Consider the following 23925-nt stretch of genomic DNA (forward strand, 5'->3'; position numbering starts at 1 on the left):
AGCAGAATGCTTAAGGCAGTGGTTCTAAAATTCCACACCACCTGTTCTTCCAGTTGTGTCCTCTCTGAGCTGCCTCTGACGGTCACATTCCATGGCCATGTGCCACAGCAGACTTGTGATACTGATTTTAGTGTTGTCCTTGGCCACTGGGGGCAGAGAGGAAGGAGAGAGAAGAGAAGGGGAGAGAAGAGGAGAAATGGGAATGGGGTCCATTCATCCATCTCTCTGTCATTAGGGGCCCACCAATTCCCACTATGGTACCTCAGAAACTAGCTCAGACCTGGAGGCCATCCAATGACTTAATCTGGACCAGTAAAGCAACCGGGCCATTTTCCTGCCTCGACATGCTTTCTCAGCTGCCCTCCCCATTGGCTAGGGCCGAAATGACTCGTCTTCCTGTGCCCTAGTTCCATGGGGTTTCCTCTCTGTGACTCTGGGCAGAGGCCTTGGTTGCCACCAAAGGCAGCTTATGGTGTAACTTCAGGTCTAGCCTGACTCAGTTGCCTTCCCTCAGCTATTTACTGCAGAGGCACTTAATGAAGAAGACACAAGGGTAGCAGGCCTGAGGGATAACTTCAAGGCTAACGTGTCTTTTTTCCAGTACTTACTCTTCTTTTGAATTTTAAGAATTCCAGATTTTATTCTAAGTCAGAGAACACTGCGTAAAAGGATTTTATTGTATCGACTCCCTCCAAATGCCGTGAACGTCTGGATTTGCATCCTTCCCATGCCAGATATCACAAATTGGGTTGGGTTTTGCATGCTCAGGGTGACTTTTGGTATTCAGCTAACACCCTTCCTTTAGGGAAGTTAGAACACTTGATAAATTTTCAGCTTTTCATCCTCAGTAGTACCCCTGGAAAATTGAGGTTCAGTGAGGTAAAGTGTCTCGATTAATTATATGATATGTACTGCTTTTTCGTGGCTCTTTTGTTGTGTTTTGTTTTTTCTTTCTCCATCATTTTGTTAAAATGAATTATGTGATTGTCCAGGTTAGCAGTGTTCTGTTTTCATAGGATAAGCCCCATCTGTAGTACTGTTTATTTCCACTGAGCTTATTTTTCAGGGGACTCTGTGCATTTCCACATTTCCAACACCAGCTCTAAGAAGGTACACCTGCAGAGTTTGTTGTGACCCTGTTCAGAACTGGCAGAACCAAGTGCAGGCTTACTCCATTTGGTAGAGACTGAGTCCCAGCAAGTAGAAGTGTCTTGCCAAGGGGATGTGACTATTAATAGGAAATGGAACTAAAAATAGAACCTAAGTATGACCCCAGCTATTTGACCACTCTCACCAACATGATTTCTCCTTTTGGTCTCAGACCAGGACATTCAGGGCATCTCTCCATTTTCATATGGAGAAGCATCCAAGTATATCTCAGTGGTTGATTAGGAGACCATATCCTTCAGGAATCATGTTGAAACTTGTCAGGGTAGTTCCTAAGGTCCTGAGGCCTAGGACCTAGTACTGTAACCTGGCCCCGTGAAATTTTTGGTAGATGGTTAGTGTTCAGTATGTATTTATTTATTTGATTAGGTGTTTTTTTCTCATGGTGAATACAGTTCCTTTAATATCATCCAGGACTTAGTGAACATGTGCTCCTTTTGCCGCACAGAAAAATAGAAAATGAGATATTGAAAGGAAATAGAACATAAACTATCTGCCTTCAAGGAGCTCACAGTCTAGTTCTGGAAACTGGACATACGTAGTCTCTGCGGTCTGCTTGGACTGTGTCACTGTGATCATTCTAAGGTAACGAGCCACCTTTTATTCTTTTACCCAGCCCAGTTGTTTCAGATGAAAGGATAGAGAAGCTGGCGTCTGCTGTGATGGAGGTGATGTTTTATTTTAAGATAAAGTATAGAAGCAACTGATTGATGGATTATAAACTGGGAGGTCCAGGATAAAGCTTCATTCTGAGGGCATCAGTATATTTCACTGGGAGCCTCCTGGGCATTAATTCTGCCGTTAATTTTGTTATTAGAAACCTAGCCAAACAAAGGGAGGTGGCGAAGCTTGAGGCTGGTTTAACCTTGATGAAACAGTGATTTCACCAAGGATGATGTTGCCCCATCCATCTTCATCCATCAAGGCCCTGCTGAAATATGCTAATGAAGCCCGAAGATAGGAGCACAGAGCAGTTAAATGGGGCGTTGCAGACGCTCTCCGTACCCCCGTGACAGGGTGATGCCATTTACTGTCCAGATTTAGTACAGGAAAGACAGCAATGCTGACGTGGTGTCATGGTGGAAGATAGAATGGAGGCTCCACCTGATAAAAAGAAAGGGCAAGGTTCGGGGTATATATTCTGGAAGAAGATGGGAAAACTTGGTTTTTGGTGAAGGGATTGGTTTTCTTAATTCTCTTTGGCTCACTTTCTAGCCAGTCCACACAAGAACCAGATATGTGGCATACTGCAGATAGGGCAACATTTTTAAGTTCCAGAATGTGACCTCCCACCATGTGCCAAAGCAAGTTATCTGTTACCATGTCAGTCTGCAGCACTGTTTGTTTCCAGTGGTACATGAGCTAATACCTTGGCTTTATTTGTTTATTTTTTAAGTTACAACCTTTTGGATACTTATGACATGCTGGGCATACTACTGAGTTATTGTATATGTATTAATCTAATTAGATTCTTACAAATAGCCGATGAAGAAGCAAAATTATCACATATATTTTACAGATGAAGTTTGAGAGGCTAAATTCTTTTTTTTTTTTTTTTTTTATTTTTTCGAGACGGAGTCTCCCGCTGTGTCACCCAGGCTGGAGTGCAGTGGCGCGATCTCGGCTCACTGCAAGCTCCGCAAGCTCCGCCTCCCAGGTTCACGCCATTCTCCTGCCTCAGCCTCCGAGTAGCTGGGACTACAGGCGCCCGCCACCACGCCCGGCTAGTTTTTTGTATTTTTAGTAGAGACGGGGTTTCACCATGTTAGCCAGGATGGTCTCGATCTCCTGACCTCGTGATCCACCCGCCTCGGCCTCCCAAAGTGCTGGGATTACAGGCTTGAGCCACTGCGCCCGGCCGAGAGGCTAAATTCTTTCCAAAATTATGTAACCAGTGAGTGGCATGGTTGGGGTTTAAACCCAAATCTACCCCACTCCAAAGACCTTGCACAAAATCATTGTGCTCTGAAGACTCTCATGTCGGATATAGCTGGGAATCCCTGATAACCACTGGGAGCAGCTTGACTCACTTACATATTTATTGCTTATATATTCTTTGGGTTCAGTTTAACTTTAACTTTGGCATTCCCTTCACAATTCTTTCTTTTGTAAATAGATTATAAGCTCTCTGAGGCCAGCAGCCAAGCCCTTTCTCTAATCTCCTCAATGTTGATGACATCCCTAGTTTCTACATGGAATGCTTACTTTTGGCATAATGCTTCTAATGGATGGTTAAAAAAGGCTGGCCAGCTGCTTTTCTGGTTTTCATTTCATACATTGGATGAAAGCCTTGGGGGATTTTACTTGTCTTTACGAGTTAATTCTACAGGAATCACAGTAAAATTTCTGTTTCTTGGAATTTTTTGGCGGATCCACTTTTGTTTCCTGCTAGTACGTTACCTATCTAGTCTGTATCCAACCGTACAGAGAAAAGTAAACAGCAAATGAAACTTTATTATTACGTATTTAAATGGCATCTTTGGAGCAGTCTATATTAGGAGGTGTGTACCAAATTCTGCTCATCTTAGGACCCTAGACAGTTCCTCTAAGAGAGCCTGCCAGCCACCCTTCATTTACAAAATGCAGACCCTGAGCTAAGAGGTGGTCTTGGGCAAATCAGGCAAAACAATTCCTAAATCTAAAATGTTTATCAGCTTTTGTGTTTTTTTTTTTTCCTAAATGGAGATAAAGTTGGAAGTTAAAAACAGAAAAGAAGGATGGATTAAAAAATATTTAAATAAGATGCCAAGTAACATGAATTTCCTGAAATAGACTGTTTTAGGATAAAAGGTATACCTTGGCCTTAATGTGTCTTGTGCCATTTATTAAATCAGTTCTGAACTTTGGGGACTCCAGACTGTTATTAAAGAGTTAATAACCAAAGGCTTCAACGTCCAGGATGTTGTGTGGGTCAGTGTATCTTGCCAAGAGGTAACATCAGCCAGTGGAATCAGTTGGGCTCTCCGTCTGGCAGATCTGTCTCTCTCAGCTGCTCCTCCTCCAGTTTCTAGTCTTGGAGTTCATATACAGTAAATCTTTCTCTTAATAAAGCCGTTTTTCAAATCTGACTTTGGACTAGGGACTGCTTTTTCTCCAAATGCAACAGCTGTTAAACATGGTGCATTGGGCACGGTGTATATCTCTTTGTTCAGTTTTGGGTTTTTAATATGAGCAGGGACATAAAGGAGTGGGAAGACTATATCGATTTCTTTCTACCCATGAGTCATCCACTGGGTTTGGAAATAAGGCCTCCAGCCTCAAAAGGCTTCTGGGCTCCCTGGGCTTCTCACCCTTAAGGATGAAGCCTATTGTGCCCTAATAACCAGTACAGGATTCCCCCCCTTCTTTTGGTGAGATAGAATTGTGGAGCTCAAGGTGTCCGCCAGCAGAGGCCAGACCTTTTGGCCCCTATCTGTCCCATTTACATGGGGAAAAGCATTTTTGCCCCCTTGCTCTCTGGTCCTTCTGTCACTGTCTCTGTTCCCAATGCACTGGGGAGCATTAACTCCCTGAAGGGGAAAAAAGTTCACAAAAGAAATGAATTATGCATATGGAATTCATTTCCTTGATGAATAGGGAATCTGAACAAACTCCATGGCTGTTTGATTTTAAGGCAGAGGAGAAGGGGGGCTTGGGCTAAAGAGTATAGCGGGGGGTGATCAAAAAGAACTTGAAACAAGAGAGGTGGGAGAAAAACCATGGCAGGAGGACTTGGGATGGAAATATTGAGGACAAAGTAAGGGGACCTTTGAAAATAGCTTAGGGCCCATTATTCTTGCCAACATGTACACACAGATATATACCTCACTCCCGATTAATGTGCACATTTGTCCCCAGGGAAACTGGAAATGGTCATGAGATTATACTGGGGAGAAATGACAACACTAAGGCGATATGACTGTCCTGAATTAAAGTTGTGCAGTGATTCTTTTGCTTTCTTCAGTCCAGGTAAACAATGGGCACTTTGAATTTTGAGGCAGGACTTGTGTGATAGGTAAAGAACTGCACTGAGAAATGGAAGACTTGGATCCAAGCCCCATGAGACCCAGGCTGCATGACTGTGGGCAAGTCACCTCATCTTTCTGTCTCAGTTATCTCATCTATAAGTGGGGATTATGGCAACTGCCCTGGGGAAAAATTATAAGGGCCAAACAAAAGTGCTTTTATGCGTAACACAAGATGCGAATCTGAAGGGATTTTATTTTTCTCTCTGTGCCTCCTTTTCTTGATGGCATTTTGGATATCCAGACCTAGTCTTCTCAGCAAGCCAGAGTTTCTTTGGAGCAGAAGAATGAAGGGGAAATTGATTCAGGAGCAGCGTGCTGGTTAAAGGAACAAAGAAACAAGCAAAAAATCCCATTTTAATCCTCACCTCATCTATGTTATGAAAACCATTTAAAATAATCAATCTGATGTTTTTGGCAAATGTAGGTACTGAATCAGTAGTGGTTACTGCGTAACTAGTTTGATCAACAGTAGGAAAGCTCGTCATTGACAGCCACATACATTATGGAATCAACCAGAGGGTGTTTTTTAGAGCTTCCCTTGTAGGCTGACTACCTAGAAGAGGCAACCTCTGTCCTGGCTGCCAAAGACCTGTGGATGCTTCCGAGGGGGAGATGTGGTCAAATTGCCCTCTTACTTCTAATTGCCCTCCATTATTCCTTGTTTCTGAATGGAAAAAAGACTTGGGGACACTAAGTCTTCAGCAGAGGTAACAGGTAGAAAGTCACACATACCTGTGCACATTTGTTAGAGATATGTCCCTGCTCATTGAGAGGAGAGAGATTTTTTTTTTGATAGTTATGTGCTCTTAAATCCATTACAGGATTGAGTAAACAGGTCCAACCACTGCCATGTCTCTTTATTTTTCTCACCACCCAATTTCAGCACATGCAGTTTTTCACAGAGGCGTGTTTGTTTTACAGCAAATCCTTTTTAGGGGTCAGGATGTGTGGTGGAATGCAGTTATATCCTTTAGGACTGCCCACCACAAACACACACTGTGCACTCATACCTTTAATGCAGTGGCATTCGGTCCGTTCTGCAGGACATGGCCCTGGGAAGACTATGGAGGTGTCCCAGGACAGTCTTCCTGGTAGTAAGGGGGGCAGCCCTACAGGCTTGGGGGTCCCACCCCAACTTCAACCCCTGCACCTTTGTTTCATGGCTTTTATTTGCTCGGGTTTATGGGAAAGAGTGCTTTTAAGAAATCTTTGAAACCTAGTGGTGTAGAGAATAGACCAGTGCCTAGTATGAATTATTTATTTGTTTATTAAGATTTTCATGGCACCTTCCCTTTCAAAGCTCAAGGCACCAAATAGAACTCATCAAACTGATAGCAGTTAGCACTGAAGGTTGAACAGGGGCCTCCGGAGGAGGAACCACTAGGGAGGATAAGAAAAGAGGGAAGAAGAGCAGAGAGAAGAGCACAGCAGTCCAGACCCCAGAGCCACCACAACAGCCAAAGGAGGAAAATCCTAACGACTCCAGGTTTTCCAGGAAGGAATCCAGCCCTGCTGGGAAGTTGTTTTGTTATCAGGGAAAGTCACTTCCTTCTCTCAGCCTCCTCCATGAATTCCTGGTGACTTAGTTGACTCCCCGGGGCCCCTCCCAGGTATGATCTTTTAAGAAGCCTGAGGAGCTTTCCTTTTTAGGTGAGCAGGCCTAACCCTTCTGCCAAGTTGTTACGGCAATAAAAATCGTCATAAAATTTTTTTTAATGTTATGCATAAACCTTTCAATAACAAGTATATTTGGTACAGAGTGGTTTTCAACCCTGGCTGAACATTAAAATCACCTGGGGAACTTTAAAAAAATATTACCAGTGCCTGGGATCTACCCTGGAATGATGAAATCGGAACATCTGGGGGCTGGTGCTGAGCATCTGTATTTTCTCAAAGCACCCCAGCTTTTGTGTTATGCACTGGGGTTGTGAAATCCCCGGGGACCTGGGGAGGCTGATGATAGGAGGTGAACTTGAGTGTGCCCAGAGAAAGGCAAAGAGGGGCTTATTAGGAGTGTGATTTCAGTGCTTCCGATTAACAGTGGAGGAAGGAAACTTGAACTATACTTTAAAGTTATCAAGCTATAGGATATTCTTATAGTAAGTGTAGCCCATTTGGCTTGTGTAACTTATTTTTCACATACTTCAAGACCGGGAAACTTTAGAAGTGTCACAGCAAGTTCTTTGGCCACCTCCTCACTAACTGGCTGCCACTGAAAGTGTGAGTTACATGCCAGCCACCGTTGTAGGGAAATCACACTTAGGATATTTTACCTGCATGCAGCAGAGAGGTTGCTGGTATCCTCCCCATTTCACAGAGAAGGATGCGGAGGCCCAGAGAGGCTACATAATTTTCTCTGGGTCCCAAAACCTGTAAATAGTAGAGAAGGGGATCAAACTTGCTTATCTTACTCTAAGCTACCCGCCTCTTTCTGCTATCCTTAATGCCTCTTAGAACGACTCTGGACTTGTTGATTTGTCAGCTGCTTGCTCTTGGTGGGAGGGCGTTTGGCTTTCTTTTTCAGATACGAGGGAAAACATGAGAGGAGAAATCAGCTTCTGCAGAGATTATCTTAGAGATTGAGCAAGGCAGTGTAATGTAATGAAAACATGCACAGAGCAGGGGCCTCTAGCCCCAGGGGCAGGCTTGCAATTAGAACTGGGCCAAAAGAAAGAAAATTGTGGGAGGGTCAAAATGACTAATATGGGAAACATGCTTTTTGTTTAACTGTGATACCTTTGGTGTCATTGATGTGACTTAGGCTCTTTGCCTCTTTCATTCCAAGATGACACACCTCTGTGAGGTTACTTTGTATTCATTCTGGACCTTGATCATTTTCAGGGGGTCCATGCTAGAATGTACTGGAATGTGGGAACACTGGCCTACAGATCTAGTTCGGTCCTCTCCCACCGCCATGCTCTTAGTCACTTCACCTGCTGCATTCCAAAACAAATGGGCTGTGTGTGTCTCCTTCCCTTAATAAAGTATTCTATAATCATATTTTCTAGCTTAAAACAGAATTAGTCTTTTAAATGTAAAATACATCTAAAGCACTTTTATTAATGGATCGCTTTCCTTCAGGGATTATAGTGCTTAGTATGAGGTGTTAACTCATCTATTTTCATGCCATATAGGGAAGGAAAGTGTTAACCATTTTTGAATGTAGAGAAAACTTTTGTTGGGAGTCTCTAGACCTTAAACCGAGAACCTGTTTGACAAAACTGCCATCCTCCCAACCCCCTTAAAAGATAATGCCCTAAATCTATCAGTTCCACCCCCCCCCCCCCCAGTATGCAAAACTGGCTGTTTTCTGGTATTAGTTGTTCCTACCTGTGGCTTGGAGTCACTGCCACTTGGCTTCCTAGATTGTGTCCCATAAATTCAAGCATAAGGAGCTCCCAGTCTGCTGCACCTGGCCTCCCTTGTCCTTCACATCCTTGCAGCAGACTGTAACAAACTTTCTTTTTTTTTTTTTTTTTTTTTTTTTTTTTTTTTTTGAGACGGAGTCTCGCTCTGCCGCCCAGGCTGGAGTGCAGTGGCCAGATCTCAGCTCACTGCAAGCTCCGCCTCCCAGGTTCACGCCATTCTCCTGCCTCAGCCTCCCGAGTAGCTGGGACTACAGGCGCCCGCCACCGCGCCCGGCTAGTTTTTTTTTTTTTGTATTTTTTTAGTAGAGACGGGGTTTCACCGTGTTAGCCAGGATGGTCTCGATCTTCTGACCTCGTGATCCGCCCGTCTCGGCCTCCCAAAGTGCTGGGATTACAGGCTTGAGCCACCGCGCCCGGCCCAAACTTTCAAGTTAGCTTTTTATTGCATTCCACCTCCTGCCAGGGGTGTGATAGGGCAGACTTAAACTCATGCAACTCAAAATGACCATGCTGGGTCTGTTCTAAGTTTGAATTTTGACCTTGATCCAGCCTTCACATACTTTCTCTTATGAATTCCCTTTAATGCTAGTTAATAAAAATATAATGGCTTTCCTGTCCCTTCTCATAATAACATTGCCAGCTTTGGGGGTTCTTTGAAAACCTTGCTTGCGAAGTCCGTGGCCAAAAAAAACAAAGATATTTGGCTTTAAAGTATGGACTTTGCTCCCCAAACTCCTCTCTCTGAGGAAGGGAGAGAAAGAGTTGAAGGTTTCTGGGAAAGGGGCATAGAAGCAACTCCCAACTCTGGCCATGTGGATCTGCAGACAAAATTAAGGCAAATGTAGTGCTACAGATCCCATCCCTGGGCCTCACATTGTGGCCAGCCATATGGAGTCAGATTTGGAGACTTTTTAGAGATGGGGAAGCCACTAGACTCCTAGGCATCTGGTGTAAAGAGAGACTATTCCTTTGCTACTTTCTTTTTTTTTTTTGAGTCGGAGTCTCGCTCTGTTGCCCAGGCTGGAGTGCAGTGGCGTGATCTTGGCTCACTGCAACCTCCGCCTCCCGGGTTCAATAGATTCTCCTGCCTCAGCCTCCTGAGTAGTTGGGATTACAGGTGCCTGCTACCACGCCTGACTAGTTTTTGTATTTTTAGTAGATACAGGGTTTGACCATGTTGGTCAGGTTGGTCTTGGACTACTGACAAGTGATCTGCCCGCCTCAGACTCCCAAAGTGCTGGGGTTACAGGTATAACCTGGCTATCTTTGCTATTTGCTATTGGAAGAGAAGGCAGCCCTGATTTAGTCTGTTTACTGTCTGCTTTATGTGGATCATAGAAAGCCATCATAGTCCCTAAAACCTTCCTTACCAGTTAACCCTGCTGGACAATCTGTCTTTGTCTCTTGACAACTGTTAACTGAGAAGAGGGCCTCAGTGTGCTCCTCTAGGTGTGCACATTAAGGACTTTGCACAGTGTGGATATAGCTCATGCTGCTCTGCGGTCTAGAACATGCTGCTTGAATTTTCATCATCCTCCTCCTCTCCACCTCCAAGAAAAAAAAAAAAAGCGTGCAGGAAGTAGCATTTCAGTTCTTCTCCACCACCTCTGCTTCCCTTCTCCCTTCTTTTCCTCCGTGTAGCATTCCCTTTAGTACCAGGGAGGGATGGTGGTTGAAAATGGGGGGAATGATGTTGCTCAGAAAAAAGAAATCAGCCTAGAGCTTAAGAGGTGAGGGGAAAGGAAAGAACACTTCAAGCATAGCCCAGCCCAGGCGTGCCAACTCCCACCCCAGCCTCCTTGTACCTCCGGTCTCCGAAGGAGGGTGATGAATTCGGTTTCCACCAACATTAAACTGATAAATGAAATTTGTATGTTAAAACAATGATAATTTAATTGTATTTTATTTTCTTCTTTCCCATCCACATTTTGATCTCACCCCCCTCTCCATTACCCATCCTTCAGCTTTGGGAAGGGGGTGGTGGAGGCTGTGCGGAGGGGGGGCATTGCAAGCTGTCGGTTTGCATTGTGCGGACGGGGAAAGGTCTCTACCTGGCTCATTTTGTCCCCTTTGCTTAGGCTGTCACTGCTGACAGTCCTCATGTTTATTTCATCTCGCGTGGTGGCTGTCTCGTTTCCCTACCCTCCGATGTCATTAACGCACAGAGAGCGGGCCCTGCAGTGTTGAGCCTAATGAATTCCACTGTGGCTGCTCTGCTCCCCACCTCGTTACCAAAGCTCAAGGTGTCAAATTAAACCCAGCCTAGAGAGAAAGAGAAAGTGCAGGAGAGAAGCAAGAGCAGGGAAAGAGGGAGGTGCAGAGAACATATAAACAACCCTCCAAAAAGAACAGTTGAAGGTGGGGGGAGAAGAAAGGAGGGGAATGAGACAGAGAGGAGCCCACAAATGGGTGACTTTCCTCCTGCGACCAAATCCATTTCAAGCATGGTGACATCCATGACTCACAGCAGGACCTAATGACCTATTCTTCCCCGGGTGGGGTTTGTACCTTGGCCTTGGCTGCGGTTTGTTGCTTTTTCCTCATTGTCTGGTTGATTTATTTTCATGGTTTATGCAGATTGAGCACCTCGCAAAGCAGACAGAGCAAATAAGAGGAGTCAGAGCTTATGGAGGGGGTGTGTGTGTGTGTGTGTGTGTGTGTGTGTTTAAGGAAAAGTGGAAGCCAAATGTGAGCTCTTGATTTAGTGGCCCTGATCAGCTATGGAAATTCAAAATGGTAGAAAGAGGAAATCATCACATAATTTTTTTTTTTTTTTTGAGAGGAAGTCCCTCTCTGTCACCAGGCTGGAGTGCAGTGGCACAATCTCAGCTTACTGCAATCTCCACCTCCCAGGTTCAAACCATTCTTCTGCCTCAGCCTCCCAAGTAGCTGAGATTACAGGCACGCACCACCACACCCAGCTAATTTTTGTATATTTAGTAGAAACGGGGTTTCACCGTGTTGGCCAGGATGGTCTCGCTCTCCTGACCTCATATAAATTTAAATAACCCCTGTGGGGGTACTCTAGCAGATTTTCCTCCTCTCCACCCCAGTTTGGAAAATAGTGATTCATTTCATCTCTTTTCTATATAACCTTGTGTCATTTACAAAGCATTTTCCTTTATATTATTGGCATTTTATTTTGGGGGCATTTTGTTGGAGATGACCATTAATAGATTCTTCACATTCGACAGATGGGAAAAATGAGGAGTAGAGATGTTAACTTACTTGCTCAAGGTAATAGAACTAGAAGGTGAGAGAAGAGAGTTACATTTCAGATCCTCCCTTTCCAGAATTCAGTGTTTTTCCTTTATACCACTAAACTTCCTAGATTTTTGTCAAGAGGTGGGAGGAGGTTAAATAAGCTTGTGAACTTTAAAACTTGAAAATTTATATACAGCAAAATAGACCTAAAATATACAGTTTGATGTGTTTTGACACGTAAATATACTCATGTAACCAACACCCCTAGAAAGTTTCTTTCAGCCCTTTTTTATTTCTCTTACCATCCGCACCCCCACCGCCACATCATCAGAGTTTAGTTTTGCATGTTTAAACTTTTTTTTTTTTCCAGACAGAGACTCACTCTGTCGCTCAGGCTGGAGGGCAGTGTTACGATCTTCGCTCGCTTCAATCTCCACCTCCTGGGTTCGAGTAGTTCTCCTGCCTCAGCCTCCTGAACAGCTGGGATTACAAGTGTGTGCCACCATACCCAGCTAATTTTTACATTTTTTGTAGAGACAGAGTTTTGCCATGTTGGCCAGGGTGGTCTCGAACTCCTGACCTCAAGTGATCTGCCGCCTCAGCCTCCCAAAGTGCTGGCATTAGAGGCGTGAGCCACCACGTCCAGCCGTGTTTAAACTTTGTTGGTAGAATCACACAACACGTATACTTTTGTATCCAGCTTTTGCTTATCACACTGTTTCTTGAGATTTATCTGTGTTATTGCTTGCATCAGTACTTCACTCCTCCTTATTACCGAGTGGTATTCTATTATGTGAATACACCATAATATTTTTTTATTCAGTCTCACTTGTATTTTTTTTTAATCTTTTTACAATAATTTAGTACTTAAGACACAATTTTTTATAAGAGTTTTGGAGCACATGGGTGATGGTCCATGAGGCCTGGCTCCCTGAATTCAGTGGCAGAGCCGTGGTGCTGGGCAAGAGGGATGAGTGAGGGCTGGGTGTGGTGCCTCACACCTGTAATACTAGCACTTTTGGAGGCTGGGGCAGGTGGATCACTTGAGGTCAGGAGTTCGAGACCAGCCTGGCCAACATGGTGAAACCCTGTCTACTAAAAAACAAAAATTAGCCAGGCATGGTGGTGGGCACCTATAATCCCAGCTACTTGGGAGACTGAGGCAGGAGAATCGCTTGAACCCTTGAACCGGGGAGGCGGAGGTTGCAGTGAGCCAAGATGGTGCCACTGCACTCCAGCTTGGGTAACAGAGTGAGGAGTGAGCTGAGGCACAGGGCAGACAAAACCCTGTCACAACCGCACCTCTCAAACCTGGGCCCACAAACGCATACTTTAAATGGCTTGGAACTTACTTGTTTCTTTGCTTGGGGCTCATTGTCTGCTTCATTGTCCTTGGCTATTTATGATAATAGGCATGACAATAGAACAGCATATTCCTTCTTTGGAGTTTTCTGTGTTTGTTATTTGATTTTAAAATTCTGCTCCTTTTTCCCAATTAAAATGGAATTCTGTTTCTGATAAATTTTTACCATTCTTTTCCAAACAGTAGAGTCAACTCAAGGCTATCACAAATCAGGACTAGAAATTGCTGGCAGATATTCCGTAAACAGTGCATTGGGGATAGAGTGTCTAGCTCTAATATTTGCATTTTGTAGTTGGGGACAATATGAAAAACTTTGTTACTCCACAAATATTTTTGGCACTTAGAATGGCAAGAAAATCCAGGTTCCCTTACTTACAATGCAGTACTTTTACCTTGAACCTAAAGGGTAGGATGTGCGTGTGTATTTCCAGGGTCTCTGCGATTTGTCATTCATATTAACAGAAAACAGGTCCAGTCTTTGGAACTCTGGTTAGAGGTGACATCATGGCAAAACATCAGGCCTCAGGTTTCATTGATTTTAAACTTATTATGTCGTGTGATTATCTCATCAGTGATGGTCTTTGTCATTAAATCCACTGCTTCAGCTGGGCTGAACACATTCCAGGAGGAGCAGGATCAAGAAGGTTTTTCAAAGATGTGGACAAGTGAAGTGAGAAATACTGGAATTTAAATTCTTTCCTTCTTTTAAAAACTATCCCTGGTGTTATCTGTACTTTCTAAAGAGTCAAAATGGGAAGAGAATGGTCCGAGAGTGGAGATTTGGCAGCATCATGTCCATAGTTCTACTTTCTTCTCCATTCCCACACACATAAACTTCATGAAAATAAACTCAGTTTTGTAGCATTTAAGGCCTATTCAGAAAGGATTCAGTTGTAGTCAATGGAAGAACCAAGATAGTTAACCAAGTCTTAAGCATTTCTCTATTCATTCAGCAACATTTATCAAACTGGATATAAGAAATAGATAAAGCCAGCCTCTGCCCTCAGGAGCTTGTGATGGGGGAGTAGTGTGTGGTGTGATCTGTATTATTACAGAGGGGAGCACAGCAGGTGATGGGAATGGAACACTGGCTCCTAGCATGGCCTGCTTGGGTCAAAGATGGCACACTGGATTGGTTAAATCAGGGGAAGAACCGATTTTATGGAAATTATCCAAAGGAGCTATTCATTAATTTAGCATCTCTCCTCCCCAGTCTCTGATGTGTGTTTTTTTTTCCTGTTTTTCCTTTTTTCTTTTTTCGCTTTTGTTGCCCAGGCTGGAGTGCAATGGTGGGATCTCGGCTCACTGCAACCTCCACCTCCCAGGTTCAAGCGATTCTCCTGCCTCAGCCTCCCGAGTAGCTGGGATTACAGGCATGCACCACCATGCCTGGCTAATGCTGTACTTTTAGTAAAGACGGGGTTTCTCCATGTTGGTCAGACTGGTCTGGAACTCCCGACCTCAGGTGATTCACCCGCTTCAGCCTCCCAAAGTGCTGAGATTATGGGCATGAGCCACTGCACCCGGCCTCTGAACTCTTTTTTAGACTGCCTGTCTTCTACAGAGCACCATGCTATGGGAGTGTGGTCTGGCTTTGGGAGTAGAAAAGTCCAATGTTGAGTACAACATTGAGATACATGACTGTTGGGACCACTCTTAATCTTCCAAGGATGACCACCATTTCTTGTAGTGGTTTACTGAGACAGTCAAGACAATATGAATATTTCTGGTAATGTTCAGTGAAATGTTTTCTTGTGCTTGACCTGCTGTTTGTGTTTGCTGATCTGGAACTTCAGTTGACCTCCTTGACTGCAATCATTTGTTCTGGTTTTGTGTGTTTGTTTGCACTGGGCTTTAGATTTGTAAAACATTGTATATAGTTATGTCATGTAGCCTCCCTAAATCTTAGTGAATAGGATTTTACATGGCATCAATATGTCGGTTTTGCAGTGAAACTACTATGATTGTCATAGTCTAACATGGTATAAGGACTTGATGAAGATTTTGTATGACAAATGAAGCTGTGGCTGCCTTTGGGATTAGTAGATATATGGAACAAGAACAAGAAGGCGTGCAGGTATTCATCATAACATGAAAAGATGGAGATTATATAGAGACATTGAGCCTTCAACTGCAGGTGGAGAATGGAATTAATATGGTACATTTAAAAATGTTTTAGAAATGATATTTTTAAAAGAGTCAAAATAAAGTGCTTTCATCTGATTAATTGACCAGAAATTGGGCTACTCAATATAATGAATAATTCTTAGGATCTATCGATATGACTACTCAGTGGTAAGAAGTGCCACATAAATATTGGCCTAATACATATATAATTATGTAACTCTAGCCAGGTAACTGGGTTAAATATGGGTAACAACAAAAGCACTTCTGTCCTGATCAAAATCTCAGTTATTTTTAAATACTTAATATAATCAGATCTTTTTCAAGTAAACAATAATTCAGGAGACAAATGTTTAGTACATCTCATAGAAATATTTTGTCCCAATTTGTTTGCCTGTACAATCTACATTCTTCTTATTCATTCATATTTTGAAGAGTCAGAAAAGAATTCATCTCCTTTGAGTTAGTTTGGATCAACATACTGATATTGCTGAATATTTTCACTTCCCTGAAACTAAACACATCTATTCCGTTCGTCTTAGACAAATTATGAGGGGAAACCTGTCTGAAATTTGGCTAACACATAGCATGCATTTGAAGCCACTGGAGGATTTGCTTTGTCAATTTAAGATTGAGTGACAGCTGTAGAGGAAAGTGACAGAAAAAAAAACCTTCTTAATGTGAAATAGAAAGTATAAAGGACAATAAAATGCTAAAATGTACAGGAAATTCTTGTAATATGACTAATCATATATGACACTTGTAGAGATCAGTTCTGCTACAGGTAGTCTTACGTTATATAAATGATATATTATTATAATATCCTATTATGTATATATATATATATATATATATATTTTTTTTTTGAGACGGAGTCTCGCTCTGTGGCCCAGGCTGGAGTGCAGTGGCCGGATCTCAGCTCACTACAAGCTCCGCCTCCCGGGTTCACGCCATTCTCCTGCCTCAGCCTACCGAGCAGCTGGGACTACGGGCGCCCGCCACCTCGCCCGGCTAGTTTTTTGTATTTTTTAGTACAGACGGGGTTTCACCGTGTTAGCCAGGATGGTCTCTATCTCCTGACCTTGTGATCCGCCCGTCTCGGCCTCCCAAAGTGCTGGGATTACAGGCTTGAGCCACCGCGCCTGGCCGTATATTATATTATCATACTATACCAAGAATAGATAATATTTTTCATCAACTGGTGATTCAAGTGTGAGTTTATACATGGGTTGACTGTGGATTGTATACATGATACAAAGCCTGTGTTAAAATAAAACAAAAACCCCCTTCAAACTCCTATATGGAGTATTTGACTAAAGCAATAATATTAAGATAACATATTCTATTCCAAATAAGGATATAATTTGCTGTTTGATAAAGCAAAACAAAACAATGAAGTGTATTGGTACTGTTTTCCACAGAGTAGGAAGATAAGAACATATGTAGAGATGATAAAATGTCATTGGCTCCAAGAGACAAGCTTACAAAATCCATGGTAGTTGAGGAACTTCAAAGAGAAGCAATTATTTCGGTGATTAGGGCAGTTCCACCTGTTCTGATTGAACATTTTTAGGATGTAGAAGATGCATCATACATTGGTATCTATTCAGAAGGTGGGGACATCTGCTGTCTGTCACGTATCTGGGAGATGTTTATCTCAACAGGAGGCAATAATAATATGGTAAACCAAACCTAATATTATCATGATGCATTAAAACTGGGTTAATCGAAGCAATAAAATCAAAGTAACAGTAAATGCTTATACACCATGTTAAGTAATATTTACTTCAGTCTTAGAAATGAAATGATAATTTTACATTCTAGCAGATGTATTTCTTGATACCTGTTCTGAGAGGACAGAAACAAGGCTCAAAAATTCATACAAGAGGCTAATAACAACTTAGTTCGTAGTAAAATATGGAGCATTGGATGTAGAGTGCATTTTACGTTGCACCTTCTTGTTTAATCTGAGTTAACCCATAAGTAGGCATATTGTTTTTTAGGGAATCAGGAGTTTGCTCAAGTAGAAAGAAGCCCCACCTTTCCTTTGATAAGGTACCAGTCAAGGAAATAAATGCACTTTTTTCTACCTGAGTGAGATTTGCCTTTCATTTGCTCATGCTAATCTGTGTGGCTTTATTGACCACTGCAGTTTAAGCCCATGCAACCTGCATGCTGTGCAAGAAAAAAAGGTGATGGAGAGATGGTCCCAGAGGTGAACTCCTGGTGCCTTTGCCACTCCGCGTCTTGCCATACTATCATCACGGTAGTTTTGCGTATGGCCTCCCAGCAGCTTCATTGTTATGGCTGTGGGCATTCGTGTCCCACTGTCAGGCAGATTCTGGGGGACAGGGGAGCCAGGATGATGGGTGGCAGGCAGGTGGTAGAGGGGGAGACCTAAAGTCCAAAAGCTAGACCCCTTCTCTCTTAAGTCATAATGGCATTCAGAAGTTGTAATTATTTCACAAATAATAAATCAGGTACAAAGAAAAGAAAAAGAAAAACTGGAATTTAAAATAAAAGCCAAATCAACCTTACAGCCCACTCGAATTCTGCAGCCACTATTTGGCTCAATTGTAAAAGCGACCCTATACCCCAACACCCAGTAAAGCACATGCCGCCATTTCCAAAGGTTCTCATCAGCCCACTGTGGAGCTCAACTGATTGAAAACTGCTTTTTTATCTGCTGTGGTCATAGGGATTTCTGGCAATTTCAGTTCTTGCCTTTCCAAGAATGACCAAAGTAAGTACAGATAATTACCAGAGATAAAACATTAGAGATCTATTAATACAGATAATGGCTGTGACATTTCCTTAGCATCAAAAGCTGTGGAACTACAGCTTTTTCTCTGGATTGCAGCTTGATATCCCCGAGTGTGTTTGACACTATGTAAGTATATACACAGCATGGTGTCGCATGAGGTTCTTAGAGTCAAACCTGTTTGGCATTCCAGCCTGCTACGTATCTACATATGAGGTCGAGCTTTATGACCTTGGATGGGCTATTTAACCTCTCCAACCCTCAGATTATTCATCTGTAAAATTGGGATTTTAAGAGTTATCTTATAATAATAACAGCCAATATTTATTGAGCATGCACGTACCAAATACTGTTATTATCACTTCACGTATGTTATCTGTTACCCTGTACACTACAACCTTTTGAGGTAGAAGCTCTTATTATCCCCATTTTATAGCTGAGGAAATAAAAGACAGAGAGGTTGAGTAACTTGCCCTGGTGGATACAGTTATTAAATGGCAGAGCCAGGATTTGATCTCAGACTCCATGATTTCTAGTTGTCCAGTGCCATTGTCTCACTAAGACTCTTAGGAGGACCAGTGCCAATCCCACATATTAACCTCATAGCACAGTGTCTGATGGGTAGGTGGAACTAAGAAAGGGCTGATTCGTTCATCATCTCTTTTCCCGACAATGAACAATGTCACATGGACACAGAGAGGGAATATTTCTTTCCCTGAATTGTTGGGAATTAGGTTTGTTGTTTTAAGCTCTAGAAATCACATCCTGGGAATGTGCCCAGATTTGAAGATATACATTGATTCACAACATCTCAGCTGGAGAGGGTGAAATGCCATTTGGAATTCTGCATCCAAATCTCCTGAGGGAAATGGGGATAAATCAAGGGCATCCACAGATCTTTTCCTTTTTAGTTGTAGGCCTGGAAAAGGCATTTTTCTGCCACTTCCTCATTGGGAATGTAAGTCTCCTCCCGTTATATTAACCAACCTGTAGCATATATTTCCCTTCTGTTCCTAAATCACCTTACGTAGCACCAAACATGTGCTGTATATCCAAAAAATAGTTGTTGAATCAAGTGGAGTTCTTTGAGTGAGCAAGGGAAAGTTGGGATTTGTACCGAGGAAGCAGCAGGTGAGTTTGGGAAGGACATCTGTTTTGCTACGTGAGTGGACACCTCCATTGGTTTGGGTGGCTGCAGAACTGCCTGCCCCTTCACACATCCTCCCTTGTTCCCTCTCCCTGGCAGCTTGAGCAAGAGCACTAAGCTTGGCCAGTTGGAAAGCCAGCCATGCCCAGTCTTGAGTTTTGAGGGAGCTAAGCAGAGGGACGGGATTACTACAGATGCCTCAGAGGTGGCAGCAGAATTGAGGGGTGGTGGCAGTGCTGGGGATAAGTCCCCAAGGCCAACAGTACCAGGGTCCGCCTCCTAACAGGCTTCCTCTGGCAGCACCCTGGCTGTATTCTCAGTTGTCTTTGCTTATTTTTCTGAGCGTGATATTCCAGGTTTCCTGTTGACTCTGGGAGGCACTGCCTATCTGTCCAATAAATTCCTTTCCTGGGTAGGTGAGCCAGAGTCCACTTCTGTAGTTTGCAACCAAAAACCTTGACAGGTAAAAGTTAGAGAAAAATCACACGCTGTTTCAGAAACTACTCACCAAAGGAAAATGAGGAGGGGTTGGGGGTAATATTCTACAGGGTAGAGGATGATAAGGAAGAGGTTTTCTGAGTGAGCCAAGTATTTCTGGTAGAAAACAAGGTTTAAGCAAACTGGAGAACGATTGCACCTGGCTTTGAAATATAAGGGAATGTTGTCTAAACCTGAAATACAGGTTTGGGCTTTGAATGGAGCCCTTTGGGGACCTTGCCTACATGGGACATGCTGGGGCCTGGAGCTTTGGGGAACTTACACTGGGTTTGAAAAGCAGCTGCCAGGGAGCTGAGGCGTCTCAGCTGCAGCTGACATGGCAGTGCTGAGACCCAAAACACCTGCGTGGTAAGACTGGCGAAAGATCAAGGACACTTTACAGACCTCCTCTTGGGATAAAGTGTAGGACCTGTGCCATTACATAAATTCCTTTTATATTAACTTGCTCCTTGTCACCCTATCAGCTAGATAAAACCACAGTCAGTTGTAGCAACATCAGCAGAGGGAGAAGGAAGTGGTTTTGTCTAGAGGTCACACTTAGTGGTTATACTGACGCCTGCTGCCATTGCTTTCTTTTCTTGGTTAACAGAACAGAGCAGCTTTTATGTACGTCATCCTTGACTACAGCTCTTCAGTGCCTTTGCTAGTCATTGAGGTTAGAAAACCAAACATAGGATGATTTTTTTTTAAAGTATATTATTTCATCTTCGTTTTAACAATAATATAGATTGTGGTCTGTGCCTACAAATAACACATCAGCCGTTCATGCTACTAATTCTCTTTCTAGGATTCGTATCCTCTCACCTCACAAATTCTGCTCAGCACTAGGTTACCTACCTTACCGGTGGAGCCAGGCACCTTGACGTATACCTGCACTATTCCGGTACAGGAGGAAACCCAGAGAATTGCCACATCACAACAACTGATCACATCTGAAGGCAAGCACGCTGCTTGTTAGTGTGCCTATTCACCTTATTTAAGTAAAGACAGACTGGAAGCAGCTGAGAGGCGAAGACTTTTTCTATGCTTTTCTCTGTCTACCAACTCTTCTTCACTTGACTGTGAATTCTTCAGAAATTGAACCCTTGCATTTCTTATCCTTTAGTTCTTCAGCATCTATAGTAATGGTGGGGAAGGAATGCTGATGTTTGAACACCTGTGAATGAATCTCTCCCATGGGTGTGTCTGAAGGACATCCCATCTGGCATGAGGGATAACATTACCAATGGTTCATGTCAGAGAGGGCTCTACATCCTCAGGGAGAGCCCTGAGACTGTGGTCTAGGGATCACCAGCAATTTCACTGTAAGACAGTTTCTTTTTTTTTTTTTTTTTTTTTTTTTGAGATGGAGTCTCACTCTGTCACCCAGGCTGGAGTGCAATGGTATGATCTCGGCTCACTGCAACCTCCACCTCCTTGGTTCAAACAATTCTCCTGCCTCAGCCTCCCGAGTAGCTGGGATTACAGGCATCCACCACCATGCCTGGCTAATTTTTGTATTTTTATTAGAGACATGTTTCACCATGTTGGCCAGGCTGGTCTCGAACCCCTGACCTCAGGTGATCCACCCACCTTGGCTTCCCAAAGTGCTGGGATTACAGGCGTGAGCCACTGTGCCTAGCCTTAAGCCAGTTTCTTATATTGACCTTTGTAATTTTATTTTTGGTATTAGTTAATATGTACCATAGGCATTATCACCTCATTGGAAGTTAAAAAAAGTAGTGCTAGCTTTTTAACTTTGTAAAAATTTATTTCATGTTTTCAAGCAGGGATAGGTTGTAGAGTAAAAACAGGAAAAAAGAAAGACTAAAGACCTAAAAATACACTTTCATGGAGGGCATCAGTTGCCTAAATGTTTTCTTCTTGAGTGCTTTCCAAATCCTAACCAATCAATTCTTCCCAGATTTGAAGAGCCCTCTTTTCAATACCTCTTTAGACCAGGTGCAGGTGCAGTGGCTCACGTCTGTAATCCCAGCACTTTGGGAGGCCTAGGCGGGCAGATCACCTTAGATCAGGGGTTTGAGACCAGCCTGGCCAACGTGCTAAATCCCTGTCTCTACTAAAAATACGGAAATTAGCCAGGTGTGGTGGTGCCCACCTGTAATCCCAGTTACTTGGGAGGCTGAGGCAGGAGAATCACCGGAACCTGGGAAGCAGAGGTTGCAGTGGACCAAGATCATGCCACTACACTTCAGCCTGGGCAACAGAGCGAGACTCTGTCTCAGAAACAAACAAACAAACAAAAACTTCTTTAGTCTGTTTTTTGGAAATTTCCATCTGACCAGACTCTAGGCCTTCTAGGAGACAGGGTGTAGGCAGAGTTAATAGGATTTTTGCAGAATACCTTGAAGCTGTGGGAAGCCCCAGTGCATCCTTTGCATTGCCACCGGTACCAAGCCCACTCTGGATTTCCTCAGTCAGTTGTGATGGTCTCATGTCAATTCCTGGTGGTTCAGAGTCCAAGGAGCCGTCTTCAGCTTGTTCCGGACAAGCCTGAAGCCTCCCTGAATCTGTGATCCCCTGTAGGATTCCGGAGCGTGAGCTTTGAGCATTCTGTGGACCAAGGCCTCTTGCGCAGCCCGGTGGCAGTGAGATGCCTTTGTTCCATGCCCACGCTGCAGCACTTGTCTTTCCCATAATTGCCTAGAGTTTGGTAGCTTCGTTGTTACGGTCACCGTCACCTTGTACTGTGAAGGTTTATCATTCTATGTCATTATGTGCATACATGTGAACATGTGTGAACATTCATTTTCTTTTTGTTGTGGGTGGTTACTGTGCAGAACTTCAATCAAATTTGTTTTTCTTACTCCTGAACTAGAACTATCTTCTTCGTTTATTATTTTTTTATTGTGAGGATTATTGCAAATAACTACATCTCTAAAATTCAAACGTTTTGATGATATCATAGAAATACATTGGTGCTAACATCAGCACAGCTAGTGAAAATATGTCCTGCCCAGCTCTGTAACTTTCAGAGAGTTTCCCAGAAGCCATAGCCTTATGTTTGTCAGTCAAAGGAATGACTTAAGCAAATGGAAGCGTGCCTGCCTTTCTGCCTGCCTGCCTGCCTGCCTGCCTGCCTGCCTGCCTGCCTGCCTGCCTGCCTTCCTTCCTTCCTTCCTTCCTTCCTTCCTCCCTCCCTCCCTCCCTCCCTCCCTCCCTCCCTCCCTTCTCCCCTTTCCTCCTTCCTTTTTTCCTTCCATCCTTTATTTAGAGATTTGGTCAGAGTAGAAAGTATCTTAGTAGGGGTGCTTCTCCCTATGGTACAACATGATGTAGTGTGATAATACATTATTGTTCATGAAATGTGGAACCTGTTCAACATTACGTGCTTTGGGCTCTGGCCCATAGCTTGCCTGATCTGGGACCTGAACGTAAAGATACTTATCATCGACATGCTGTGTGTTCTTTAAAAGTAAAGCTATATCAAAGATACTTATATTTAATGAGATGATTGCACCTGTCTGTCATTGCAATTAAAACATTTATGAGATCATCAAACACCTTTTTGAGTGCTCCTCAATGTATTGCTCTTGGTATGATATCCTATCCATCATAGTCCTATGCAAATAATTATATTAGCAAAGTATGTTGAAGTGTGTTGGCGCCTTAAATAAAATATCAGTTGCCAGGTACGTTAGGGGTGAACCCCAGGCCAACTTTCATAGTAGAGCTATGACTAATCAGACGGTGTTTAAGTTAATAACTCTTCCCAGAAGCCAAGTATTAAAGAAAGTGAAAGATGGTGGTCCTTTGTGTGGGAATCCAAGCACCTGCTGAATGGTGCCTGATTATTTTGTCAGGGTGTTTCAAACAGTCTCCCCATTTGTGACAGGTAAATCCTGAAAGAGCAAAAAGGCTGCATTGTCAGAGACTGAGCAGCCACTTTGCATTTGGTGAGTTTGTTGAATTACCTAATATTAATCTACATAACCAAGGGAAGTGTCTGTTCAAGAGAAGGACATAGATGTCTCAACTGAAATAGGTTAGCGGAGGTCATAGAGTTTAGAAGTCCACTTTTTCCTCACCTTCACATAATGAAGTCCTTCCTTCTCATTACGATCTGACATTGACCAGCAGGGGGACCCTGTCTAGGTGTCTTGACCTTTTGAGGGTTTGTGGCTTCCTCTGTAAGAGGAGGGAGTGTTTTAGTTGGTGTCCCGCTAGTCATATGTCTGTGCTGCCTTTGATAACCGGTGGTGGCTGTACCACAACTGTCACCACGATTGGGAAGCCATGGGAAGCCCCGGTACATCCTTTGTGTTGCCGCCAGTACCAAACCAACT

At 43.3% G+C, this 23925-nt stretch overlaps 1 protein-coding gene and 1 long non-coding RNA gene across 9 annotated transcripts in view; one reads left to right on the forward strand and one right to left on the reverse strand.

Moving 5' to 3' along the window:
* PBX1 (PBX homeobox 1) overlaps window positions 1-23925 on the forward strand; it is a 292465-nt gene that overhangs the window by 83510 nt on the left and 185030 nt on the right. The gene's annotated exons all lie outside the window — the stretch shown is intronic.
* LOC144338098 (uncharacterized) lies at window positions 3268-8607 on the reverse strand. Its single transcript, XR_013411910.1, has 3 exons — window positions 8505-8607; window positions 7448-7544; window positions 3268-5489 (listed from the first exon to the last, which is right to left on the reverse strand). It is a non-coding gene; the product is annotated as an uncharacterized LOC144338098 (long non-coding RNA).

The sequence above is a fragment of the Macaca mulatta genome, chromosome 1 (assembly GCF_049350105.2).
Source record: "Macaca mulatta isolate MMU2019108-1 chromosome 1, T2T-MMU8v2.0, whole genome shotgun sequence".
NCBI lineage: Eukaryota > Metazoa > Chordata > Mammalia > Primates > Cercopithecidae > Macaca > Macaca mulatta.